Source organism: Salvelinus namaycush, chromosome 7, assembly GCF_016432855.1.
Source record: "Salvelinus namaycush isolate Seneca chromosome 7, SaNama_1.0, whole genome shotgun sequence".
NCBI classification, from domain to species: domain Eukaryota; kingdom Metazoa; phylum Chordata; class Actinopteri; order Salmoniformes; family Salmonidae; genus Salvelinus; species Salvelinus namaycush.
Window position 1 is genome coordinate 25,634,107 of NC_052313.1, and position 13,712 is coordinate 25,647,818.

Here is a 13,712-nt window from a genome sequence, read left to right on the forward strand (position 1 = left end):
TGAAACAACATTGTAATTCATTATATAGGATTCTTTGCAGGCTATTGGATAATATTAAAGTAGTTGAAAATAGTTTAGTCTCTTTGATCCAATTTCTGATCAGGAATTTGTACAAATAAACATTTGTGCCAATAGTGGAACTATTTATCACATAAGCCCTTTCATTTCTATCACAAAATATTATTTTAAAGTAACATTGCCGACACTGTTATATGGTAGAAATATACACCGTTATCTATGTATTACCTACAAGGTTATCTATGTGTTACCTACAAAGTAGCTAGGCTAAAGGTAGATTAATTTGAACAGAGGTATGTGCGACAGCTCAACTCCTCTCATCGACAATAAAACGAAAACAAAAGTAAAATGAACATTTCATGAACATAAAAGATTGAGTAAACTCACCTAATAACCCATGATAAAAACGTCAGTTGGTGTATCCACAAAAGTATCGACAAAAGGTTGTCCCGTGCTCTGCCATATGGCTACTGTTGGCCAGCTCTGTGCTGGGAGCTAAGATTTATTTAGGGAAGCAACATCTTGGTTCATTTGCTTAATCTTTGCTCAAAGATAATCTCCCCTAGAACAGTGTTGTGTGTGAAGAGAGCGACTGTGTGTGATAGGCCTATACACTGCCCAGATCAAAGAATATAATTAATTCAGCTGTCATTCATTGTTTCCAGGAAGTAATTTGAGAGATTCCGACCTGAGGAGATAACGTACTGTACTTTTTGATTTTTAAAATGTATTTTAGGGGCTAGATCAGCTTTAATATTGCAGATAGATTGTAGCTTCCATCAATGTAATTGTCTGCGTCATCTCCAATCACCCATATATTTTTGGGTAAGTACTGTCTATACAGTACATTGATACATACATATACATAGATACATACATATAAACACACATACACACACACACACACATATACAGTGGGGAGAACAAGTATTTGATACACTGCCAATTTTGCAGGTTTTCCTACTTACAAAGCATGTAGAGGTCTGTATTTTTTTTTTATCATAGGTACACTTCAACTGTGAGAGACGGAATCTAAAGAAATCACCTAGCCGGTCTCACCTAGCCAGACTGGCCTAGCCAGTCTCCAGACCTGAACCCAATAGAAAGTCTATGGAGGGAGCTGAAAGTCCGTATTGCCCAGCGACAGCCCCGAAACCTGAAGGATCTGGAGAAGGTCTGTATGGAGGAGTGGGCCAAAATCCCTGCTGCAGTGTGTGCAAACCTGGTCAAGAACTACAGGAAACGTATGACCTCTGTAATTGCAAACAAAGGTTTCTGTACCAAATATTAAGTTCTGCTTTTCTGATGTATCAAATACTTATGTCATGCAATAAAATGCAAATGAATTACTTAAAAATCATACAATGTGATAAATGTTTTTATTTTTTTTATTCCGTCTCTCACAGTTGAAGTGTACCTATGATAAAAATTACAGACCTCTACATGCTTTGTAAGTAGGAAAACCTGCAAAATCGGCAGTGTATCAAATACTTGTTCTCCCCACTGTAAAAATCTCTTCCCAACTATTTTCTATATGGCACAGCTGTCAATTTTTTGGTCCTCAAATGAAACTGGTATACTTTTTTATTCATCACAATTTTCTTTAACCAATTTTGGTCTTTAATGCAGGGCCGACAGACAAGTTCCTTACTTTTTCCCCCTTCCACTTGTCTCTTCCATTTTTTTGCGGTAATGCTGCAATTAGTTGGTTGTAATTTTGGGTAGAGCAGACATTTCCATATATTTTTGTTAGCTGCATGTGTGACATAACTTCACCAGTCATATTTATGATATAATTTACAAAGATTATACCTGTTTTAAACATTTTATTGAAAAATAAAGTATTTTTTTAATCAATTACCGTATTTGAGTTTAACCACAATAATTGTTGTATTATTTGTTCTGTCTTTTCTGGTGGATTAAACTGAAATTGCAACCAACTTTCTATGGTTTGTTTTAAAAATAGCGATATTTTTTAGATTATTTCATTTTGAAATAATTGAAATTGAGAGGTTGTATTCAGAATAAAGGGAAAAAAGCCATTCTTGAACATGTGGTGAGACATTCTTACTAATTTGCTAGAGAACCAGTTTGGATTTAAGTATAACTTTTGTATGACTGACACCTTTAGTGAGAGGTCAAATGCTTTCATATTTAATCATTTCTGCCCTCCGAAATCATATTAATTAAAAAATAGGCCCTTTTAATTTTGTCTGGCTTGCCTCCATTTGTCGCCCATCTTCCCCATTATCCCTTGTGTATTTATGCCTGTGTTCTCTGTTTGTCTGTTGCCAGTTCGTCTTGTTTGTCAAGTCAACTAGGTTAGTGGAGAACGAGAATACTGAAATGAAAACATATGCTTAAAGTACTTTACTTACTCTTTCAAAATATTGTTTGGTGAAACATGGGTGACTCCGTCATTTGTAACAAGTTTCAGTAAATTATTTTTGGTAGCATTTCTATGTTGAAGATTAAAAAACAATTTGGTGCATTTTTCCTCATATTCCATCCAGTTCACTTAATTTTTTATAATATATTACACTTGGTCTTTCTTGAATAAGTTCCTCCATTTCTTTTTGTTTTTCCTCTAACTTATTCTGAGCCTCTATGGTACAGTTGTTATTGCTATCTACTGTATCTGTACTGTTAGTCCTTCCATTTCCTTTCTTAATATGGACTCTTTTGACCTAAATTGCTTTTGTATTGGAGATGAGTACTGAATTGCATGGCCTCTAAAGGCACATTTAAAAGTGTTCCATACACTAAGGGGATCTGCTGTATCTATGTTATGTCGGAAAAAGTCAGTTATAAATTCTTCTGTCCTAGTTTTTTTTTTTTAAGTTAGCATCCAACAGGCTTTGATTGCATTTCCAATATCCTCGCCCACGTGGAAGTTCTGTAAGAGTAATATATATGCCAATTATTTGATGGTATGATCGCATTCTGTCCCCTATCGACACTTTTTAAACTTTTGATGCAAGAGAGAATGACATAAGAAAGTAGTCAAGATGACTAGCTTGATTGAGCATCCACCATGTAAACTCAGAACAAAAAGAAACGTCCCTTTTTCAGGACCCCGTCTTTCAAAGATAATTCTTAAAAATCCAAATAACTTCACAGATCTTCATTGTAAAGGGTTTAAATACTGTTTCCCATGCTTGTTCAATGAAACATAAACAATTAATGAACATGCACCTGTGGAACGGTCGTTAAGACACTAACAGCTTACAGACGGTAGGCAATTAAGGTCACAGTTATGAAAACTTAGGACACTAACTCTGACTCTGACTCTGAAAAACACCAAAAGAAAGATGCCCAGGGTCCCTGCTCATCTGCGTGAATGTGCCTTAGGCATGCTGCAAGGAGGAATGAGGACTGCAGATGTGGCCAGGGCAATAAATTGGAATGTCTGTACTGTGAAATGCCTAAGACAGCGCTACAGGGAGACGGACGGACAGCTGATCGTCCTCGCAGCGGCAGACCACGTGTAACAACACCTGCACAGGATCGGTACATCCGAACGTCACACCTGCGGGACAGGTACAGGATGGCAACAACAACTGCCCAAGTTACACCAGGAACGCACAATCCCTCCATCAGTGCTCAGACTGTCCGCAATAGGCTGAGAAAGGCTGGACTGAGGGCTTGAAGGCCTGTTGTAAGGCATGTCCTCACCAGACATCACAGGCAACAACGTCGCCTATGGGCACAAACCCACTGTCGCTGGACCAGACAGGACTGGCAAAAAGTGCTCTTCACGGTTTTGTCTCATCAGGGGTGATGGTCGTATTCGTGTTTATCGTTGAAGGAATGAGCATAACACCAAGGCCTGTACTCTGGAGCGGGATCGATTTGGAGGTGGAGGGTCCGTCATGGTCTGGGGCGGTGTGTCACAGCATCATCGGACTAAACTTGTTGTCGTTGCAGGCAATCTCAATGCTGTGCGTTACAGGGAAGACATCCTCCTCCCTCATCTGGTACCCTTCCTGCAGGCTCATCCTGACATGACCCTCCAGCATGACAATGCCACCAGCCATACTACTCGTTCTGTGCGTGATTTCCTGCAAGACAGGAATGTCAGTGTTCTGCCATGGCCAGCGAAGAGCCCGGATCTCAATCCCATTGAGCACGTCTGGGACCTGTTGGATCGGAGGGTGAGGGCTAGAGCCATTCCCCCCCCGAAATGTCCAGGAACTTGCAGGTGCCTTGGTGGAAGAGTGGGGTAACATCTCACAACAAGAACAGGCAAATCTGGTGCAGTCCATAAGGAGGAGATGCACTGCAGTACTTAATGCAGCTGGTGGCCACACCAGATACTGACTGTTACTTTTGATTTTGACCCCCCCTTTGTTCAGGGACACATTCTTCCATTTCTGTTAGTCACATGTCTGTGGAACTTGTTCAGTTTATGTCTCAGTTGTTGAATCTTGTTATGTTCATACACATATTTACACACGTTAAGTTTGATGAAAATAAACGCAGTTGACAGTGAGAGGACGTTTCTTTTTTTGCTGAGTTTATAGCTCACTACGTACTGTACCTTACCATTTCGTATCTCTGCAAAACCATGACAGTGATTGCTTTGTAGGAGGTTAAAGGCAACATTTGAATTATGGCTAATTGAAACTTAGGCTACCAGCTGACAACAGGCAATACATTAATTTCAAATACAAATATAATATATCATACAAATATGGCAAATATTGCTAAATTAAAACATAAAATATATCGTTTTAAGAGTGTTAGCCTGATAATTCAAATGTAAAATAGGGCACCACGTTTGTTATTACACTATAAGTGAGAATAACATTGAATACTGATAATATAAAGTGTAATTAGTAGCACATTTGTCTGGATACTTATAAAATGAAAGCAGGTTTGTCCATTCTGACCAGTAGGGCCAGCAGATGGTAGCTTACCCATTTCTAATTTTCCAGCAAGGCAAGGCAGTAGGCCTAATCTCATTCTTTAGATGATAAGGATTAAGGGGCTTTCCATTAGAATACCCTCAGAGAGGAGCATTTTATTCTCAATTTGGTGAGGTGTGTAGGGCACGCACGTCACGCCACGCCATGGTCATTTCAGGGATACACTCACCTTTACGTTGAGTTTAACCCACTTTCTCACGTTGTTTAATTAATACACCTGTATCTTATACATGCAATCAGTGGCGCCAGTGAATGCAATTTACCTTGAATATCTTTGACGTTTGTGATCCCACATTTTCCTATAGAAACTATATTTATTATTAATACACATTTTATTTTTGATATACGTCTAACTTTCCACCGATTACAGAGTTATCAAGGTTGTGGAGTGGATTATGATGAAATCTGAACTGAGGGTATAAGCCGGTTGTTTATGATCATCTGTATATCTGCACTCAGATGTTATGCAAGGGCGACCAAAACTGAACTACACCAACTATTTATAGTGGGAGAGGGATTTACTCAGGAGGTGGCTTCATTCCTGGGAAGGCCTCCTATGTAAGGCCTTGATCAGTATAGTAAGGGACCAAAGGAACATTCTAATGCCAATTCTACTTACAGTAACAAATGTTTCAAAACAAAACAATGTCAGAGTGACATGATGTAACAGCAAACATCCATTTTAAAATCATAATTGTGTGTGTGGGAGCAGCATATGTTTATGTGAGTGTGTGTGTGTGTGTGCTTGCTTGATGTTCCAGGAAAGAATTCCTGCTGAGCCTGACCAGACAGACGTGGAAGAATTCAGGAATGCCACTGCGGCCTCCCCGTGCACCCACTGTGTGGCCTGTTCCCAAAACAATACGGAGCAGAAAAATTTGACAAATCCTTAAAAGGAAGCTGGAGTGAACAATGGAGGAAGGCCTCCAAGTAAACAGGTAGGCCTGGAGCCTGCATACCCCTCATTTCAATCCTCTCCTCCCTCCAGTGATAAGAGACTAGGGAATGTTTAAAGCAGGGGGCTTGGGTTGGGGGGGGGGGGTACACAGATAGAGCAGCAGAGATCCTATTCCCACAACTGACAGGATTGTGGGACAGGATTGTTCCTACTGAAAATTCACCCAAGCTTCAAGCTTCATCCACCTTCAATATTGACACAAGGGTTCTGTTTCTTTAACTTTCTCAGTCAGGTTCTACTAAACCAGATGTTAATGTGATCATTTGTGTGTGTTTTCTTCTTCCTCTTCTTCTCACAGTCCCGATTACACTTAAAATCACACACTGTCACAACATCTGTCTCAACATTCCATGTGCATTGCCACTCATACCATACCCTTAGCATCTATAACTAATTGGTGACAAGTTAGATTCAAACCTATTCTGTTAACGGGAAAAAAAATTATGATATGTTTTGGCCGTTGTACCCTCTCTATATTTGGCCTGGTGTTCTCTATGCAGCTGCTCATGCAGATCTGTCTGGGCGTACTCACGTCAGACACCTCTCTACGATGTAATTCCTCAATCCACGGCCACACTCCTCCAGTATGTCACACACTAAGTGTTGGGGTCAATTCCTGCTCTTCAGGTCAGCAACACCCAGCATTCACAGAAATAAACACCTTGGTTTTGCTCTTCGTTCTAAAGATGTTATGGGAGGCAAGAAACAAAAGCTTGTTGAGTGCATTGTTTTGAATTAGAATATGCCTATATGGCTGACGTGGGTTCCTGGTAAGATTCCAACCATCGCAGCTGCCAGGCAACCAATTATATGTAACTCAACTGCAATCTCACCAACAAGAGTCATGACTACGACTGGCCATTCCAATTAAAAACCAAGCAGCTGATCAATCTCCTATCTAAGCTATGCTCTGTAACATACACCAATGGAAAAGTTTTCATATTTTCAGAGATTTCTTAGTAGAGTATGTAATGGTACAAATTCCATTTATCCTGTGAGGACAGTTAAATGTGGAGTCAAGTTTTAAAAAATCCAGCCTGCCCACTTTGTTAATGTCCAAAAAATGCCTGCTATTCAGAATTCCATCCAAATGACATCATGCTTATAGGGTTGCACTTTTTTTCCCTTTTTCATCAGCGGAATTCCCAAATTTTGAATGAGCAGTGTCTGCCAAACAGGACTCAGGAGGTCACTCCACCCATTCGCACATGCATGTATACGCACACAAACTTCCCGACAGATCCTCCCAAAACACACATTTGCGGACAGAAACACATACACTCAGAGGTCCCACACCCCTTCCATTTTACAGCTCTCTGTATCAGCTGTGCCAAGTTTTTAATCTGCCTGGTGACATCCCTGTTTCCACCATGGGGCAGAGGGAGAGATAAGCACACTCCTCTGTGCGGTAAATCACTCCACACACCCACTCATTCAGTCGTTTGACTATTATTCAATTAGCCTGCTCTCACAATGGCCACAGTACCAGACTTCTACAATCAGACAACAAAACGGCTTCTACAGTAATTAGCCAATGACATACTCCTGGCTTTATTATTGCAATACAAGCTAGATGATGGATACTGCATCCAGTACTACGTGATCACTTACATGGGCACCCTGGGAAACAATAAGGCTTTTATAATGACATGAACCTGTGGTGAAATAAATTGGGAACAAACTGCCTGCAGTCCTAATTATAGGACTGACTAATTACTAGTGTTATACAGAATCAGACTGAGCAGACAGTCTACTGTGATATCCCTATACTTGTGACTGCTTGGGAAATGCTCCCACTGAGCTCTATAGAGAATACTACAACACTCAACAAGTACTAGGGGAGAAATGACTGATAGAAATAGTCATTTGATAATCTAAACATGTTTCTATTACGCCCCATTGTAATGTTGTACATTTCACAATCTTGAAGTGTGCAGAGTAGATCTCTCTTTTGGGTCGATTGGGAGACAACAATCATTTAATAGCTGACGCAATCATTCAATAACATTGTAATAAAAAAGCAGAAATGTGTCTCTGTCACTGTGTGAGTACTGACCCCAGGGCTGAGTGCCACACGGCTGTTAGCTTTGGAGAGAAGTGGGGCGGGCGGAGGGCCAGTCTGCTGCCGGGATGGAGGACGGCCTGGCTATGTTGCGCCCCAGATAGCGTCCCGGGGTGAGGAGTGATTTATCCGTCTATGTTTGGGATGGGGCCACCATCAGACAACCTCCCTCTGATTAGGGGTCAGTCTCAGACAGAGCAGCCAGCCAGCCATGAGCGGAGCAGAACAGACCAGACGGGCCGCCTGCCTCCGTCGCGTCCGAGACACCGGATGCATCCTGGAGTTTCCATACGCTGCCCCAAACACACACACACGCACACACACACACACGCACGCGCACACACACCGGTGAGTCAGGAGTCAACTCAATTGAGGTGGCCTTGACATTCCCTCAACCCAACAACAAAAGGATTCGATGAATCTCAGTCCCCCACTGTTTAACTCCTCTCCCAGTGGAGTATTAAATACCACTGTGTCTTCCTAACACTCGGGGTTCACTTGCAGGTTACTGCCGCCCCTGTTTTACTGGGGCCCTGGATCCATTGTAGGCATTTTCGGAACATTGCAATAGCTGACCCTTTCAATATAAAGGTGAACCCCTTCAGTTCACTGTACCTTTCATTTGTAATCTTAATTCCATTGCTACAACTATAATTATGTATTTAATCAATTTCATCAGTATTTCATCATTTTTATTTCATAATCAGTGCTTTGAGCTCAATGTATAAAGTGGTTATATATTTTATATATATTTTTTAACATGATTTCATTTTGTTTCTTGCTGAATTTGTCATGTATAATTACCAAAAAAAATTATATATTTTTTTGTACTCTTCCATACAGTGTTATGACAAAGCAATGTGCAGTTTTCACGTAGAAAACTATGTCTTCAGAAGTCATTTTCCAGTTATTCAAGGAAGTGACTGCTAATCAGTGCAGATTAAAACCTGAACAATACATTGTAAACTATCTACACAACTATCCCGGGACTGTTCATAAATCTTACAGCCATAACCACTATCTGCATCGGAGTTTCTGTTCTACAATATACAGGGAAACAGAGGGCTGGACAAAGCCTGGAAACATACTAAACGACCTCATACAGAGTACATGCAGGATATTTACTGCCCATTTCTATGAGTGATTTACAGTCCTGTATAGATACCAGGACAATAAGCCATGATTGATCAGACTACATATACATAGGGAAATGTGATGTAATTCCATTGAAGCCATTCAGGCTTTATCCCATCAAACTGTAGCCTACTGTACATTCAGCCCACAACACTCAATTAAATCATACACATTCACGAACAAACACATACACTCTCCTGCCTCTCCTCTACCCCTCGGCTCGTTCTCTCCCCCCCTCTCCTCTGTATCTCTATCTTTCTCACTGATTTTTGAACACCCCTGTTCCAACATGAACATGAAACAGCATACAGGTGTAAGATCTTAATTTGACCTGTATTTGTTGCTTGAGCGGTGGTTAGGCTATTAGCTGGTCAAAATGAGGCTACATGAAAAGTGGAATACTGTTAAAATAACCGTGTTAGTACGGGTTTTCAGTAATTGTATGTAAATCCTCAGCAACAAAAAAGTGATCCAATTAAGTTCTAACATCTGTATGCACAACAACAGCAGATAATGAAATCACCCTGTAGGAATGACTTACAAAAACAAAATCACTTTTCAGATCTATGCAAATAGAGCACACATGGGGAAGTCTAAAACGAAACGGTGATCCTGTATTGTCGTGACCAAACAGTGAGCTGTGCTGGGGATTACAGGGCCAAGGATACCCCTCCTTCTCCTGCATGCTCCATATAGGACCCACTGGTGTTCACGTGCTGGTACACTCCCTTGCCTCCCAACTCCGTCTGCAAATCCCAACATTACCTGTACACCTCCCGGCCCTGACGTCTGACACAGACCATGTGACACATACACTCGCCTACATATTTATTTGGACAGAGAAGGTAAAACTTTTAATCTGGCTCTATACTCCAGATTTTGGGATTTGAGATCAAATGTTTTATGAAGCAACAGTAATCACATGTTTTATGAGGCAACAGTACACAAAGTAACCTTTTATTTGAGGGTATTTTCATACATATCTGTTTTACCATTTAGAAATGAATGCACTTTATGTATGTAGTCCCCTTATTTGAAGGTGTCATAAGTATTTGGACAAATGCACTTATAGTGTGTTACATTTTGTCAAAAGTTTAGTATTTGGTACAATATATTCCATGCACACAATGACTACATTAAGCTTGTGACTCTACAAACTTGCTGGATGAATTTGCAGTTTGTTTTGGTTGTGTTTCAGATGATGTTTTTGCCCAATATAAATGAATGGTAAATAACGTATTGTGTCATTTTGGAGTCATTTGTATTGTGAATAAGGATATCATATGTTTATTAACACTTCTACATTAATGTGGATGCTTCCATGATTATGGATAATCATGAATGAATCGCAAATAATGTTGAGTGAGAAAGTTACAGATGCACAAAGATCATGGGGGGTATGATATTTATGCTTCTGTAACTTTTTCACTCATCTTTATTCACGATTCATTCATGATTATCTGTAATGATGGTAGCATCCACATTACAAATGAGACAATATTTGGTGTCATTTGCCAGTCATTGAGCCTGAAGACAAAATGCTCAACAACCACAGTGACAACATAGTATATACCCTGGCCTACTACTAGTCTATTACTACTACAACAACAATACAATAGTCAAGTGTGACATTTTAGTTGATTCTCCCAAGCTATGTCTTGGGAGTGAAAATGGTGTGCTCGTTGTTTTGCTATTATTATTAGTAGCCTAGGCTAACACGGCTAATACAATTAGCCAGTTAGTCAAATACCGACCCACCTTCTCAGAATGTCTAGGTCGAGAAAACAACATAAGTATGTATTGCTCAATTGTCACCGTGTGTGGGTTAGGAAAACGTCGATTAATTTAGGCAGACTGGTGAATTTCGAGTGAAAATAAAAATAAGAGTTTTGCTGTCCTGTGTAACCTTACCATTTCAAATTGTAAGTGAACCATTTGCTAGGGATGGAGTTTGGTGACACACTGTAATCATTTTGCAAAGTGCAGAAGAAAGATGTAGGTAATATAATCAGCAGCTGCACCTCACGGTGTGGAAAGGTTTAGTTGAAAGGCTGCTGCGCTGACTGCGCGAGACTGCCCTCTGGCGGGATTTTTTCAAATGTTATTTTAGTTTAGCTCCTAACTTTATTTTAAAAGGAATTCAGAAAGATGAATTTGCTGGTGCAAAAAAACGGCACAATATTATATAGAACTATAAACATAAAACTAATTGCATGTAGACACATCTGAGAAAGCAGGATGAGAGTTGCCTTCAGTAGCTTAATGCCTTTTGAATGGGTGTCAATTTATGGATAATAATACACTAGGCCTGGATACTGGAAAGGAGACTGTACTTGAAAAAGGGAGGAACCCGCCGTCTGCTCTTGGGGAACTGGAAGTAAACTGTTTGCTATTCTAATGACACAGTGTGTTTATAATTTGTTTGAAGCTTATAGTAGCTCAAAAACATAAATGGAGACTTACTTTCCTGTGTAGGACACACTCTAAAAAAGGCTTCTGTTAAAAAAACAGAAGACAGACCTGACTTATATCCACTATTAATGTAATACTGTGGAGAAACATAGTGGCACATTTTGATTTAATGAACTGGTTATATTTCAGTTCCAACCCTTAAACTTGAATAATACTGTTATAAGTTATTATTAGTCAGACAGTCCTTGAACAATAATGCGTAATGGAGGTATTTAGCTAACAAGCATAAAAGTATAGGCCACCTACCTACGCCATAGATGTGAGAAAAGAAGTGAGAAAGGAATAATGGCAGCTAGGGACTGTCTGTTGTTGCAGATGTACCAGTGTGGGTAAGTCATGTTACTGGCGTTCTCAGCACTTGGTGTGAGTCTAGTTCCTTGTTGTTTATCCTACGACAGTGTTTTTAATATCGCACCTGAACTGACACACACACACACACACACACACACACAACAAAGGGGCCTGACCCGGGTCATGACACTCTGACCTCTCTCACTCTATTTAGATTTTATTTTCATGTTTTTTTGTAGTTCTTTTTTAGGAAATCCTACCGGTGATCCAAAAATAGGAAGAGCGGTGTGAATTTTATAGAACAAGGTTTCCTCCCGGATGGAGGATGTTCCCAGCCTATCTTTCATGGATAGAGCAAACAGGAGTCATTGGGACGAGGAAGTGTGGACAGGTGCTCTTGGAAATATTCAAAGATCCACAGAAATAAAACACAATGGTTCACGTTAATCATATTATCACTGCCATTAAACACTATATCAAATTCCACCAAATACTTTTTTCAATTGAAATTTTCTTTATTGGACTTTTTTCAATGTTCTGGTTTTATTAGTATGCCTATTATCAAAGGAAATACATATTATAAAACGTGATTTAATATCAATTAATATATTTTAAATATCAGTAACCTTCATTATACCTAGTTTCAAATTATTATAAAATTAAGACATTTTACATATGTAATTAGTTATTTAGAAATAAATAAATACATTCAATCATTTGTAACTTGTCCTTTATGGGTGGTTCTATTCAAAGCACAATTGTTCATGAAATATAATCACTGTATTTTATTCCTGGTTATGGTGAACCAGTGGAGGCTTCTCAGAGGGCGAAGAGGAGGACCATCCTCCTCAGTGAATTTCCTTTTTTTTTTACATAGTGAAACATAAAAAAAATTATGATTTTCAGATAGAACTATACTAAATACATTCACGTCACCAAACAATTGATTAAAACACACTGTTTTGCAATAAAGGTCTACAGTAGCCTCAGCAGCACTCTGTAGGGTAGCACCATAGTGTAGCTGGAGGCAGATAGCTTCTGTCCTCCTCTGGGTACATTGACTTCAATATAAAATCTAGGAGGCTCATGGTTCGTACCCCCTTCCAAGACTTTCTACCAGCATGTCACATGTGCAACCAGAGGGGAAAAAATACTCTAGACCACCTTTACTCCACACACAGAGACGCATACAAAGCTGTCTCTCACCATTTGGCAATTCCGACCATAATTCTATCCTCCGGATTCGGGAGGGGTTGAAAAATATTACGGACCACAAAGGGAAACCCAGCCGCGAGCTACCCAGTGACGCGAGCCTACCAGACGAGCTAAATGCCTTTTATGCTCGCTTCGAGGCAAGCAACACTGAAGCATGCATGAGTGCACCATCTGTTCCGGATGACTGTGTGAACACGCTTTCCTTAGCCGATGTGAGCAAGACCTTTAAACAGGTCAACATTCACAAAGCCACGGGGCCAGGTGGATTACCAGGATGTGTACTCAAAGCATGCGCAGACCAACTGGCAAGTGTCTTCACTGACATTTTTAACCTCTCGCTGACCGAGTCTGTAGTACCTACATGTTTCAAACAGAGCACCATAGTCCCTGTGCTCAAGAAAGCGAAGGTAACCTGCCTAAATTATTACCACCCCGTAGCACTCACGTCGCTATCCATGAAGTGCTTTGAAAGGCGGGTATTGGATCACATCAACACCATCATGCCGGAAATCCTAGCCTAGACCCACTCCAATTCGTATACCGCCCCAACAGATCCACATATGACTCAATCTCAATCGCACTCCACACTGCCCTTTCCCACCTGGACAAAAGGAAGAATCCTGTTCATTGACTA